This window comes from Meleagris gallopavo, chromosome 7 (genome assembly GCF_905368555.1).
Source record: "Meleagris gallopavo chromosome 7, MGAL_WU_HG_1.1, whole genome shotgun sequence".
In the NCBI taxonomy this organism is placed as follows: domain Eukaryota; kingdom Metazoa; phylum Chordata; class Aves; order Galliformes; family Phasianidae; genus Meleagris; species Meleagris gallopavo.
In genome coordinates this window covers 5354106-5367711 of record NC_139410.1, presented here as the reverse complement: position 1 = coordinate 5367711, position 13606 = coordinate 5354106, and the positions used below count along the sequence as shown (strand labels likewise).

Genomic DNA, 13606 nt, shown 5'->3' with positions numbered 1-13606 from the left:
AGAAGTGCAAAGATAGTTCTGCACTGCTGTTCTGGCTGCTGTATTTGTTGAGGCATAGATACCAGGCTTAGAGGCATTGTACCAGTGATTGTCCCACCAACATGCATCTTGCAGCTTCTTGAGCCTTTTCCTCACATATTTGTAGATGGATATGCACAGAAGTATATAACTATGGGAGTATACATCCTTATGTTCCCATGGCTTTTCAACGCTTGCAGATCAGTGTTTTCAAATGCATGCTGAGCTTTTACCCTGTGTGCAGTTCACCTCTAAGCTCTGTCTAAGTACCTGGTGTTCAGAAGACAACCTTCGTCCCTGTGAACGTGACCTACATTGTTGGTTCTGTGATGTCTGATGTGACACCAAGATGTGCTGAAGCACGTGGCTGTCAAATGTATCCTGCTACCCAGCAGATCAGGATGGGTTTGGATAACGGGCTTATCCTCATTGTTATCATGTTCTCACAGATCTGTTCTTGTCTGTGAACGTTACCAGCTCTATTTCTCCATTTTTGGTTAGATCTTTTGATAAGATATTCAATGATCTGGGTCAGATCTAAATGGGACCCTACTGCTGCAACTGGACGATGCCCTGTTTGCAGTTCCTAGTGAAAACTCTCAGGTATGAAATCCATGTAATACGTGAGCATTGGTTTTATTTTCTCCAGAGAGGGAGCAGATGATAACAGTGTGGATAAAACACTATTTCTATGCTGGTCATATCTGCTGGGAAGGAAGTGTATAAGCTGCAGTGTGTTGATGCACCCTGTGCAGGATGCTTTGTGGGGGATGACTTTATGTAACAGATGAAAGGTGGAGGACTCTCTTAGTGTAGAGTCAGTTATAAAAGAGAACTCAAGCTCTTCAAGAAGGAATGGCTTTGAAGATAACATCACTAGCCAGCTCATTCACCTTCATGTGAAATTGCTGATTGGTTTGTGACCTCTGACTCTCCTCTCCTGCCAAACTGAGGGGAAGGCAGTGCTGCCCATGTACTTCATTGCACCCCATGTGTTGCTGCACCTTTGGGACTTCTTTGACACTTGTGCTGCAAGCAGGGAAACTTCGACTGCTACTTCAGGCGGGCCTGTGCAGGTCTAAGCTGGGCTGAATGAAATGGGGAAGATCTCTGGTGCAATCCTGTCTTCAGTCGCTTGCCCCATTTTTCTTACACAGAGCCATAATCCCTTATCTCAGGTTTCTTTTTTGAGAAAAAGTTATTGCAAACTGAGCCAAACAGGGTGAATGCATAGTTCTCTATGGGCATCCTCCCATTTGTTGCTCAGAGCCTCGCACCCTTTGGCCCCTTTCCCTACTGGATCAAGAAGTTCCCAGAGCAGAGCACTGCATATCTGCCTGGAGAGTTATGTAGCTAGAGGTAATCCACAACAGCTATTTTGGGCTGTTTTCCTATGTAGAGAAGCTCTAGTTCTTATCTAGATGGAACAAAAGTCAGGCCTGTTCTTGTAGATAAAATGCTTTCCCTTCTAACTGCCTGATGGCTTATCTCTGGTCTTGCAGCATCAGCCATAACCCTTCTCCTGACCCACTTAACTTCTTGTGTTGAGCAGAGCTGTAAGGACAAGGGGTGGGGATGATTCGTGATTAATATTCCCTTTCTTTTCATGTGGAAAACTCTTCAAGCTCTTCACGCTTACATAATTAGCAGAGAAATCTGTATTCTTAATCAGCTGATAAATTATCTATGGATACAAGGCTCTAAGAACATATTACTGATATGACTGGGTTTGATACACCATTGGATTTCAAGGATTTTTGTTTAGAATCTCCTGACAAAATAACTTTCTGAACTCTTTGACACTTGCCACCTTGCTTTCTGTGCCTGTTAAATAATAATAATAGCAAAAAACAAAAACAAAAAACAAACAAACAAACAAAAAAACATAACTGCATTATCTCTTTCCCATATCCAAAGCAATTTCTATGAAATCAATATTTTAGCAAGCATAGCAATCTACTACTGCTTGCCTATTGAGCTTCAAAAAAAGATAAGAGCTGAATATAGGTAATCAGGGCAGTGAAATACTTGTCTCTGGGTTTCCAGTTTGAACTCAGCCCACTGTCAGGTACAGCCAATACAGACGTTTGTTAATCTTTTTGGAATTAAACTGGTACATTTAGGCCATTTCCTAGCGAATGATTATTATCAAAATGTTTTTTATCAGCTGGAGCTGGCTGGTGCTAATTCTGATAGTTTCTTGGAGAGATACAGCATGTGTAGTTAAGCAGAAATCAGTTTCCTATTTCACTCTTTTCATGTAGTATTCTTAGTTCCACAAAATGTGGTGGGGACTACCCAGAAAACGCTCTTCTCTCTGAATCTGTGTGCAAATAAAGGCACCAACATGATAGAGTTGACCTTGGTAATGCATTGCCACTGGACAGTCTGGCAAAGTAAGGCACGATGACAGTTGTGAGTGAGATGGTTGAACTGTGGGCTCCAGAGCATCCAGGGTGGATTGCTGGGAGGCAGCCCTGGAAAATCAAACTGTTGAAGAAGATGCAGTCATGAAGTGGGATTAACACAGGGACTTGGTCTTTCCTCTTGAAACCGACTTATGGGGCTGGTGGACTGGCTGCCAAGACGATGGGTGTAATCATGGGCACATCCAGTTGTGAGGGCTGTCACCAGGTTTTGCTTTTGGGAAATGGTGAAAGAAGCAAGCAGATAGGTTAATGGGCATCTTTACATTGCACCAAGCCTTTCACATTCTTGCATTTACCTTTCTTACTTCAGTAATCATAGCAAGCTTCCCAGGGAGAATTTCACTATGTCATCTTAGATGTTCTTCCACGTATTCATTCATGGATGAGGGGGGAGAATGATACCTGCTTTGTTTAGCCACTGCAGAGCCATGATTTCACTGTGCTGGCATATTGAGTTGCAGTCATGTATCACAAATCTTTTTGCTTGTCACCTCCCATGTTCTCGCTATTCATTGTCACTTTGAAATTAATTTATGCTAATTACTCTACCCAGAGTTTTTCTACTCACCTGGTGCTTCCTTTGGGGGGAGGATAGAGAGGGGAAAAACAAACCCAACAACTGTGCCCTAAACCGGTTAGTATATCCCATATGTGATATTTCATTTAAACGTTTTCCCTTATGTAATGCATGTCTACACCTATTTATTTGTAAGTACACCTAAGTGTATAGAAGGCCTGGGAGCCTATATGCACGTACAGGGAAGTAGAATGTGCTAAAATAATGGCCACAAGGATGGAGTTTGGGGAACCACAACTCAAAAAGCTCAAAGCAGTTTTACGTTGTGGTGCGTGGAGCATCTTGGCACTGCCCACGGTCTTTGCTGGATTTGTCTCATGCATGATCTCAAGCCGAGCAGCACACATAAGTAAATTTGAACCAAAACTTTCACCAAAAGCAGCGCTTTTCTCAGATCCTGTGCTTGTTCAGGAATTGTAAGGAAAATACGGATGGTGGAAAGTGACCAGAGATGACAAAGTGTGGCTCAGAAGGGGTCTTCTGTAAGACGAGTTTAATTTGGACAATTGTCATCAGGTAGTTGTCGCCATCACTGCTGTCCTTGTCAAAATAATGGAGCAAGGACTGACTCTCCATGCAGAAGTGAGGGAAGGAGAGCCAGGAAATCGCTCTCAAGTGGAATGGGTTTAATATGAGAAGCTGCAGTAGCCCAAATAAAACTGATTTGCCTTATTTGCTCCCAAATAAGAACCTGAATCAGTATAAATCAATGCTAACAGAATCAATAAATGTATCTCAATTTAGTCTAGCTTAAAATCTATTTCAAAAGAGAACCGAAGGCAGGCTGTAGGAAAGCATTTTAATACACTGATGCATGAAATACTGCTGTCAGAGAAATTCAGATTATCCTGGATAAGGGCATTATAGCAGTGAATGAAAATAGGCAGCAGAGATGCAAGCAAAGAAGCTGTTAGAGCAGATTTTTCAGGAGCTGTCAAAAGGGGTGAAGTGAGAGGTGGTGGTGTCCTGGCACCAGGTAACGTTTGTGATGCTGCTCCTTGTGCCTCAGTACCAATCAGAGCTCAGTCCCCAGCAATACCAAATAGCATTCTTTTATTTAACTCCTGAACATCTACCAATAAGTGAGAAATACGTGTTTATTTTCTTTGAAACTTAGTCATCTCTGACACACTTGGTGCCATTTCTATTCTGAAAAAAAGTGGTATCACTTTCCACATCGTAATGTCTACTGAATTCTTTGAAACCTAACAGTGGAGTGCCTCAACCTGGTTTTTACAGCGTTTTCTCGTGTGAATTGCATGTCTGTACCTGGCTTGCAATGTGTGCCACCCAAAGAGAAGAAGCTATTGTGGCAGCCAACCAAAAGCAGGGCTAATGAAAAGGTCAAATATATTATTAAGCATTAAAATTCTGAGAAATCCCTGTTGTGCAGGAGATTGTGACAAGAAGAGGAAACAGCACAGCATAAGTGATCTCTCCTGATAAAGATCTTGTGAGCAGAGAAGAGCAGAGGAAGTGGGACACGTGTGATGATTCCTATGACGGTATGTGGGCCTCCTCATCAGGCAGCCTGCTAGGACTTGGGCTGAAGTGTCGGGAATTTTTTGTTGTTTTTTAATTACATTAAGTGAATAGGAACTTTGTAGCTGTGTACGGGCTTCTGAGGCTGAAATTGTCCAATGGCAATAGAATGGCCGTTCTTCCTCTGGCCCAGAAATGCACCTGAGGTGTGACACGAAACATCACACCTCTCTCATGTCACCATCTCTATCACAAGCCTCGTGTGTGACTTGGACTGAGAGCTGGGTTGGACCACTAACGTCGTCCTGGGCACCACCGGGTTGGTATCAGGGGCTGGTGACAAGGAGAGCTACAGAGACCTAGTTTAAATAGTTCTGGTGCAGAACTCTAAAGGTCCTAAACCTCATGTCATCGTTGAAAGGCTTTGGATGGTTTATGATGTTTCTAGATGCATCATCAATAGGATTGCCTTAAGGATGACAGAGATCCACCCGTACTGCAGCTGTAATCCATCCAGCAGTGCCCAGATACCGATTCCCAAAGCATGGAGTGAGATGGAGCCTCCTCTGAAGGCAGCAGCCTCTCCAGACACCCTGCCAAGCTGAGCCCGGACTTTACAGGTGAGTGGACAGCTGGATTTCCTCCTCTGATCAGGACAACCACCTGTGTAGAAGCACATGCCCTTCCCATGCGACAACCCTTGGGTTGTCTGTTGGGGTTTTGCGGCCATGTTGGATTTCAAAGCAGCGATGGTGGTGGTGTTTGTTTTTTCACCCTCATATAGACACAAGGGCATGAAAAATTGAATTGAGGAGAGGAAGAAAACAATCACATTTCATAAAGTTCACCAAATAATAGGTGATTCATAGCTGAGGGTTGCTTGCAGCGGGTGGGGTGGGGTTAACTAAATCACCCATGTGAGCGATTGCACTGCTGGTGAGAAGAGGCAATGGTGTGGCTGCATTTCATGAAGGGCAATGGAGAAAGTAAGGAATGAGAGAAAAGCCTGCTCTCATGCAAGAGGAAGAAAGGAATTACCCCAATTATTGCATCTCAAAAATTTGCAGCACTAACAAGAATTGGCTTGATTTAATGGAGCTTTTGACATGAATAAGATCAATCCAACGTTAGTTCGACCAAAATATTAGAAGGACAAAAGTAACTGTACCATCGTCCCTCATCACACACATAGTTACCTCGTTCCAATACTTAGAACCACAGAAACAAAGGGCTGAAATGGACTGCAGGAGGAAGAAGTGACTCCTGCGAGTGTGTGATGGATCTCCCTCGTGCCCCAGAGGATACTGTGGTCCATTCAGTTGTGTTTCCCATTGCATCACAGGAAGCACTGTTTCTGCAAGGCATGAGGGCTGGAACCACCTGCCTAGCCTCTGGAAGAGGGTTTGTGTTCAAGCTGCAATGGACAAGGCTCAGGATAACCAAAATGGGTTCTTGCTGATCCTGTCTTGCTATTATATTTGGCACTCACCACAGTAACTAGACAAAGAAGTTTGCAGATTATAGCAGATTAGCCTGTTGTTGGTTTGAACTGATGCTTTGTTCTACAGGGGCTGAATCTTGCAACAGTTTGAAGGGCCTGGACTTTTAAAATTTTTGATGTAAGGGCTTTTTCCATCTCTTCCCTTTCTATTCATCACAGAAGGAAAGCACAAACCAACAAAAGCCCATTTACTGCCTGGGAGTTTGCTCTCTTTCATGCTTGTAATTCTCCTTGCTGTTTGCTGTCTAGTGTTTTCCTGCTTCTAGAGATGTTACTGAAGAAGCAAAAGGGGAAGTGAAATTCTGGTGATGCAATATTTTCCAGGTAAATTGAAGTTTTGCTGTGTGGAGATGAAAAGAAAAACTGAAGCCCTATTTTACTTTCAGGCTTCCAAATGCTATTGTAATGTTCTTGCAGCCTCTTTGGGAGGGAAATTACTTTTGATACATGTGCAGATAACACAGAAACAAGACTGTTCTGGTTGTACCATGGAAACCCCTAACATTACACTGCCCAACCCATTGTGCAGCTGTTCTGAAGATCCATATGATTCGTCTTCTTTAAAAAAAAAAAAGGTTTTTCCCAAAACAAAGAGCTTCCTTCTTCAGATGTAGCCCTTCTGGAGAGGGCTGCTCCTAGGCCAGGAACCTGCCTCTGATTGCAGGTGGCAGCCTGTCAGGCAGGATTCTTTTTTTTTTTTTTTTTTTTTTTGCCACCTGGATAAATGGTTGGCCTAACTGAGGAATTCTAAGACTATAATTCTTCTTCTCTCTGGGTATGAAAAACACACCTGTATTTTCTCACGGAATACTCTTTGAGGCAGAAAATTGGTGTTCCCTCCCATGCCAGCATGTGCAGTGCGTCCTGAAGTAAAGAGCAGCTGAGCTCACCATTTGTTGCTCCATTGTCTGTGAATGCCTGGTGCCTTTGGTTATGTGCTGGTGCTCAGTGCATGCAATGGGTTGGGGCTGGGGGCTGTCCCATTAGTCCCCTCTGCTGTCTGCTGCTTCTCCAGGTGTCCTCTACTCCATTTAGATAATTGGACTAGATGATCTTAGTGGTCTTTTCCAGCCATTATAATTCTGTGATTTTCCTTGTTTTGTTGCTGGCTCATTTCTCTCTCAGCTTTTCTAATTGTAGTGAGGAGACAGTCTGTGTCTGACAATTATGGGGAAACTGAGGCATGCAGCTTGGAACTGGCTCTTGTCTGTCATGGGGCAGCTCCTGGTCTCTTCTCAGAGAAACCTCTACTCCCAAAACCCTGTCATGAAATCCAGTAGAGTTCCTCAAGCCAGACCCAGCACCATCTCCACTGCTTTGTCCATAGCATTCCCATCATGCTCAGGCTGCCCAGAGAAGCTGTGCATGTGCCCCTTCCCTGGAGGTGCTCAGGGCCAGGCTGGATGGGGCCCTGGGCAGCCTTATCTGGTGGAGGCAACCAGCCCATGGCAGAGGGTTGGAACAGGATGAGCTTTAAGATCATTTTCAACCTAAATCCATCCTATGATTCTATGAATCTATATATCCTCCATCTTCACACCCAGCAAACAGTTCTATACATTCTCATGAACCGCTATCTCCTGCCCCTTAACATATAGGGGCAGGATATCTCCCCTGATATCTCCCTGTTCCGTGAGCCTCTCCCAGCTTCCCAAAATGTCTGTAAGAACCAGCAGCACATGTAGCTCTAAACTACAGAGAACTAAGCCAGGTCTGAGTGCTGATACTTGGCTGGTCCCTCCAGGCAGGGAGATGGGCCAAAGAAGCACAAATGCAAGATGGGTTTCACCTGCCTGTTTGCATCCCCTTGTGTGCTTAAAAAAGAGGGCAAGTTTAAATAGGGAGGAAGATGAGAAATAGTCTGAGATTTGACTATGAGATGTAAGTGTGCCTTGGGTACCCAGAGCAGTATGCCAGTATGCTCTGTAGCTGGGATGTACAAGAGTACGTTAGGGATTTGTGCACCCAAGTCTTGCTCATTTTGTCAGGCAGCTTCGAGCTTCTCAGAGTTCTGTGAACTTCATCATAATTTGCGTGGATGATGAGTGCTTATGTTCAAGTTGTTATCTTCAGAGATCTTCAAGTCTCACTGAGTGATGATGGCTGTATGGTAAAAGTTACCTTTTCTCCTGGATGAATTATTCTTGAGTGATAAGTGCACAGCAAAGATGCATCTGATCTTCATTCAGAGGTTGCAATTAGATCTCAAATTTGGCAAAAATGCTTTAGCCAATCAGATACTGAATGACAGCATCTTTCGTTTTCTTTTCATGGGAAAGAGAGTTATCCTGCTCAAATTCTTAAACTGAAAGATTGAGGTGCCACGTTGAGGAGTGAAGGTACAGCGTGACAAGATCCAGGAGCACAGAGCTATGGAGAGGTGACATGAGGGATACCTCCATCCTCACCATTCCTCTGCCAAAGTTTTCCTATTCCATTTGTTGAGCTGGGGCAACCACCCTATGGGGTGTGATGCTCAAAGGATTTTAGAATCATTTGAGTTTGAAGGGACCCCGGAAGACCATCTGGTCCAACTCCCCTGCAATGAACAGGGACACCTACAGCTCCATGAGGTGCTCAGAGCCCCATCTAGCCTGTCCTTGAGTCTCCTGGGAGGCGGCATCTACCACCTCTCTGGGCAACCTGTGCCAGAGCCTCACCACCTTTATTGCAAAAAAACTTTTTCCTTATATCCAGTCAAAATTTCCCTTTTAGTTTGAAACCATTTCCTGTTGCCCTATCACAGCAGACCCTGCTAAAGTGTCTGTCCCCTTCTTTCTTATAGCCCCCCTTTAGATACTGAAAGGCTGCTGTCTTGTCTTGAGACAAGCAGCTCTTCCTCCTGCCTGTTCTCCTGCAACAGAGAGAGCATCTTCATCCACTTCAGGCTCAGGTTTCTGCTATGGAGACTGTGGAAGCTCTACTGAGGCTCAAGGTTGCAGCCTTTCAGTCCCTTTCTCAACAGCTTGACCCAGTGAAGTCAATGGAGGTGTAACCTTTGCCTCTGAGAGCCTGAAGACTCCTCACCTATATCTAGAAGCACATCCGTTATAACTGATGTATTTAATGCAAAATATAATAGCACATATTCTGGAATAAGTGTTGACTTATTTTAACTTGACTTAATACATTTTCTTATTCTAGCTTAAGAGCATCCAAAAAAGCTCTTCTAGTCAATTTTCAAGTGTCAACAAGCTGTTTTTCTTGGTCTCACAAACTCAACTTTAAAATGGGAATAACTTAGTCTCCCATATGGTGTCGAAAGCTACTTCACAGTGGAAATCTCCTGTATATTCATACAAAATTTTAGAGGAACAGGTGGAAAATATCTGGCAATTAAAGTTAGTGCTATGGAGCTAGGACTTGCAGTGACATAGCCAAACTATTCAAAGTCCACATATTCCGCTATCAGCAGTTGGTTACGTGACTGTTCCTACTGCAGTGGGGGAAAAGCCCTTGAAGAGATGACAAAAGATTTCATCTGATTTATGATAAGTGCATTTGAGCAGATGATTGCATTTATCTGAAAGGAAATGGTTAAAAGCAGTTTTGGCTCTGACATTGTACTGCAGACTTATTGGGGTATTAACAAAGAAATGTAGTTTTCCGTGAATGCAGGAAGTTGCCTCCAATAAACTTGACAAAGTTTCACAGAAAAACAGACACAAAAAGGTCACCACTCTCCTCAGTCCTTCATTTGTAGTTTTATTTCGAGCAGCAGACTCCTCTACTCATTTAAAATACTCGGCTCTGAGCCAGAATATGACTGTTGCCACCATCCTGTAAGGGAAGCGTTCATAATCCTCTTGCAGCAGCAGCTGAAGGTGTATCAGTCACCATTTTTCAGAACTGCAGACTATTTTTATTTTCATGACTCTTCATGACTGGTGTTAGATCGCCAACGAAGAATTTTTCTCCACTGCAGAAATGGCAGACGCCTGGAATGTTTATTTCTCTGCCCTTATTCAGTGTGAGCAGAACTAATTATTCTCCCTGAAAGGGTTTGCTAAACTTTCCAACCTAACTTGATGGGAAGCACCAACGAACTATCACAGCTCCACAATGTGGGACACGTAGGGAGGGGCAAGCATGTACAAACAGCTGCTTTGGCTGGAAATTGGTTTACGATGCTGCTTCAAATGGTACCCACAACAGTTCCATTTGCCACTGAACATCTGTGTCCCTGGAGCATGGGACCATGTCAAAAGATGTCCAGAAAAGTTATTTTTTTACTGAGTGGTGAAAATGGATATGAGCAACCCAGGTGAGCCCAGGCCTGCAGGGGTGCTCAGGGGATGCTGAATCTTTCTGGGCCCAATGCTTGGAATGCTGTGGGTTCTCTCTATCCCACCAGGGGGTGATTGGGGCAGCCAGGGCTTGGCTCACAATTAAGCAATGGAAATTAAAAGAGCACGCTTAATCTCAGCTGGAAATTGCTGCATGTTAAATACAGGATGGTTCTTTATTGCAGCCTGTGAAAGGCTTTGCTAATGCCCTTGATTTATTGTAGAAGCTGAAATAACTGCTCAGCAGGATAAGCACACGTTTGACTTAGTTCCAGGTGTAGTGACAGCTAAAAGACATCAGAGCTGGGAAGAAAATAGCTGCCAATAGTCCTGCCTGACTCGGGTGACCATGATTCTCCTCTTGCCCTGTCAAATCCTGCTCTCTTCATTGATAGAGATGAGAACATGATTTCCTTTTGAGAGCAGGAGCATTAACAGTGCTATCAATGTGTTCTCTGCAGGAGAGAAGAGTCCTGAAAAGAAAGCTCTCCTCTGCCGCCTCCTGCTTCTTCTGCAAAGGCCTCCAGGTACTGTACTGGGAGGACACCAGGCATGGGGAGAGCTTTGACATCATGAGACCACAGTATTCAAGAAGTCACTTTCAAAGATTTGCCATTGGAAAATGCGAAGAGAACATTGTTACCAGCTTCTGACTGCAGCAACCAGATACCAAGCCAACTCTTTCTTCCTTCTTCCATGAAAAGGACAGCAAAGACCAGGTAACCTTCAACACTTCTTGACAAGGAAATGTTGGTGGAACTGGAGGGCTGTATGGGTGCTGGAAGATGTGTACCAGCAAACTAGCCATGGATGTGAGGATGCAAACCCAGGCTGAGGTGCCCCGCTGCTGCAGATGGATAAGATTTTGCAGCTGTTTAGTATGGGAACTACATGTGAACTGTGCATTGGCAATGTTTTGACATTCATGTTCGTGTAGCACTGCAGTTGGAGTTTAAAAACTTCACATTTAAATACCTCTCCAGAGAAAGAGATGATCTGGGGCCAGTTTAGGTTATAGTGCAACATAAGTAGAAGTATAAGCCTGAGGGATGCTTTCCCAAACAGGTGAAGGACAGCTGAGTGACCAATTCAATAAGGTGATGTATGAAACAAGAGCCAAAAAATGGACTTTATTACTAGAAAAACATTATCTTCAGGCATTTGGGCATTTTGTGGTCACTTAACATAACTTTGCAAGCAGGTGGTTAAAATGTGATTAGAAACATTTAACCATTGTCACTGATTATGCAAAATGTATGCCTTGTATCTCAATCAGGCTGTTTATATCTGCTAAACAATTGGTTTTTACTATGAAGTTTTACACCTAATGCAAGCTGTGCACTTTCTTTTTTCCTAATGTGCAAAATAATTGGATTTTTAACTACTTTGTAGATTTGAAGCTAGTAGGACATGCAACAGATGGTTATAAAATATGAACGTATTTTTCAGGTAGAGATTAAAAAGTCAATAGGGCTGGAGCATGTCCTTCAGAAGCCTGTGCAGGTGTGTAACTCGGCACTTCTGTACCTGAAGGCATTTCTCTGTGTGCTGCGTCTTAGACTGAGACCCAAAAATGCCACATCCAAGTGCAATGATATAATTTAGGAGCACTGAAGGTGGCCTGGCCTTGTGACCCCATCTCCCCATTGCCAGACGCTTCTGCAGCTGTATATTGTACCTGCCCTTATATTGATATATAATTATAAGATATTTATAAGCTATAGGTATAGTTGCAAGCTTCTTGGATACCTTAAAATCTGTAGAGGTCAAAAAGACAATGTATTTCAGGAGGGTTTGGGCAGAAATAAGAGCCCATGCTTAGAGATTGTCTTGTGAACAGACATGCACGAGAGGGAAACCACATGGCTGTCACTCTCTCTGCCTCAGAATTGAGACACTTGGCCAATTCCCAGGCACCATGTCCATACCATCATAGAGTCATAGAATGGTCTGAGTTGGAAGGAACCCTTAAAGCTCATCCAGTCCAACTCCTGAGCAATGAACAGGGACTCCAACAGGTGCTCAGAACCCCATCCAGCCTGACCTTCAGTGTCTCCAGGGAGGGGGCATACACCCATCTGGGCAACCTGTGCCAGTGCTTCACCACCTTTGTTGCAAAAAGCGTTTTCCTTATATCCCAGTCTAAATCTCCACTCCTTTAGTTTGAAATAATTTTCCCTTGTCCTGCTATAGCAGACTCTTCTAAAGCGTCTGTCCCCTTCTTTCTTCTCTTCTCTCTTGTATGCTAAACTGAGATGCTGAGTTTTCTCAGGAGCTTTTGAAGTCTGTGACTTGTACTGGCCAGGGCTCATAGTGCAAATCCTATGTCTTTTTTGCAGGATCAAGCTGTTCAGTTGCACTGAGCAGACCTGGTCTTCGTCACTGACTGCTGTTACCTGGTGGCAGAAAAGAAAGAAGCTCTTTGGAGTTTGTAGGTGGCAGCCCCTGTGAACCGAAGACCACAAGGTATGTAAGCACACACATTTGATACAGATCTAACCAAGATTTTAAGAAGAATTCCCCTTAGGGCTGCACTTCCCACTTGACATTAACCACTAATATTTATTTTTAAATGTGATGCATCAGTTTGAAGAGATTCCTAATATGGAAAAAAGTCAAATTCCAGCAATTGTGACACTTGATCTCATGTAGATTTCTGGCCAGAAATCCTGCTCAGTGCAGAACAGCCAGCCTTGACTTCTTGCTCCGCAATTAGGGAGGTGTCAGCATGGCTGAGCAGCAGTCTGGTAAACATAGGGGTGTTTTTATTAAACAGCTTTGGGACACCAAATTATTTACACTGACCTTGTTTTCCAGCTCTTCAGAGGCTCAAGGAGAAAGCTTGAGATTCAGTAAGAAGTAATGCTCCTTCATTATACTGCTTCCCATCTGTCGGGTCAGTTTTTAGGATCTGTATGTATTCATCTCTCAGGGAGTGATGGGGATCATACAAGTGTGGAAAAAAATCATGAATGAAACTTCATCAGTGAAGGCTCTGAGAGCATTTTCATGCATGACAAGGGCACAAACTGAGTTGCAGGTGAGCAGGCTGGGGGCTGCGAGCTGCCTCAGGTTTGTTCCTTGTAAGGATGTGTGTCCCTTTCATTATTTTTTTGGGGTCCAATGAAATACTGGGTTGCTGAAAGGAGGAGCAGTCCCATCTGAAGCATGTGGAGCCAGGTGCAGCAGCCATGGAGGGAAAGCAAGCCAGGTCCCCTAGCACCACCACTGGGCAAAGCTGGAAAGCAGTTGGTGCTCCGTGGCTGTAAGCAGCGATGTGACACCAAAGAGTTTCACGTTCCCTTTAATGGAA

At 43.8% G+C, this 13606-nt stretch overlaps 1 long non-coding RNA gene across 1 annotated transcript; it reads left to right on the top strand.

Moving 5' to 3' along the window:
- The first annotated feature begins 3797 nt into the window (after nucleotides 1-3797).
- Nucleotides 3798-12761, top strand: LOC146543931 (uncharacterized). Its single transcript, XR_014884472.1, has 4 exons — nucleotides 3798-4529; nucleotides 4955-5126; nucleotides 10755-11012; nucleotides 12633-12761. It is a non-coding gene; the product is annotated as an uncharacterized LOC146543931 (long non-coding RNA).
- Nucleotides 12762-13606: the final 845 nt, after the last annotated feature.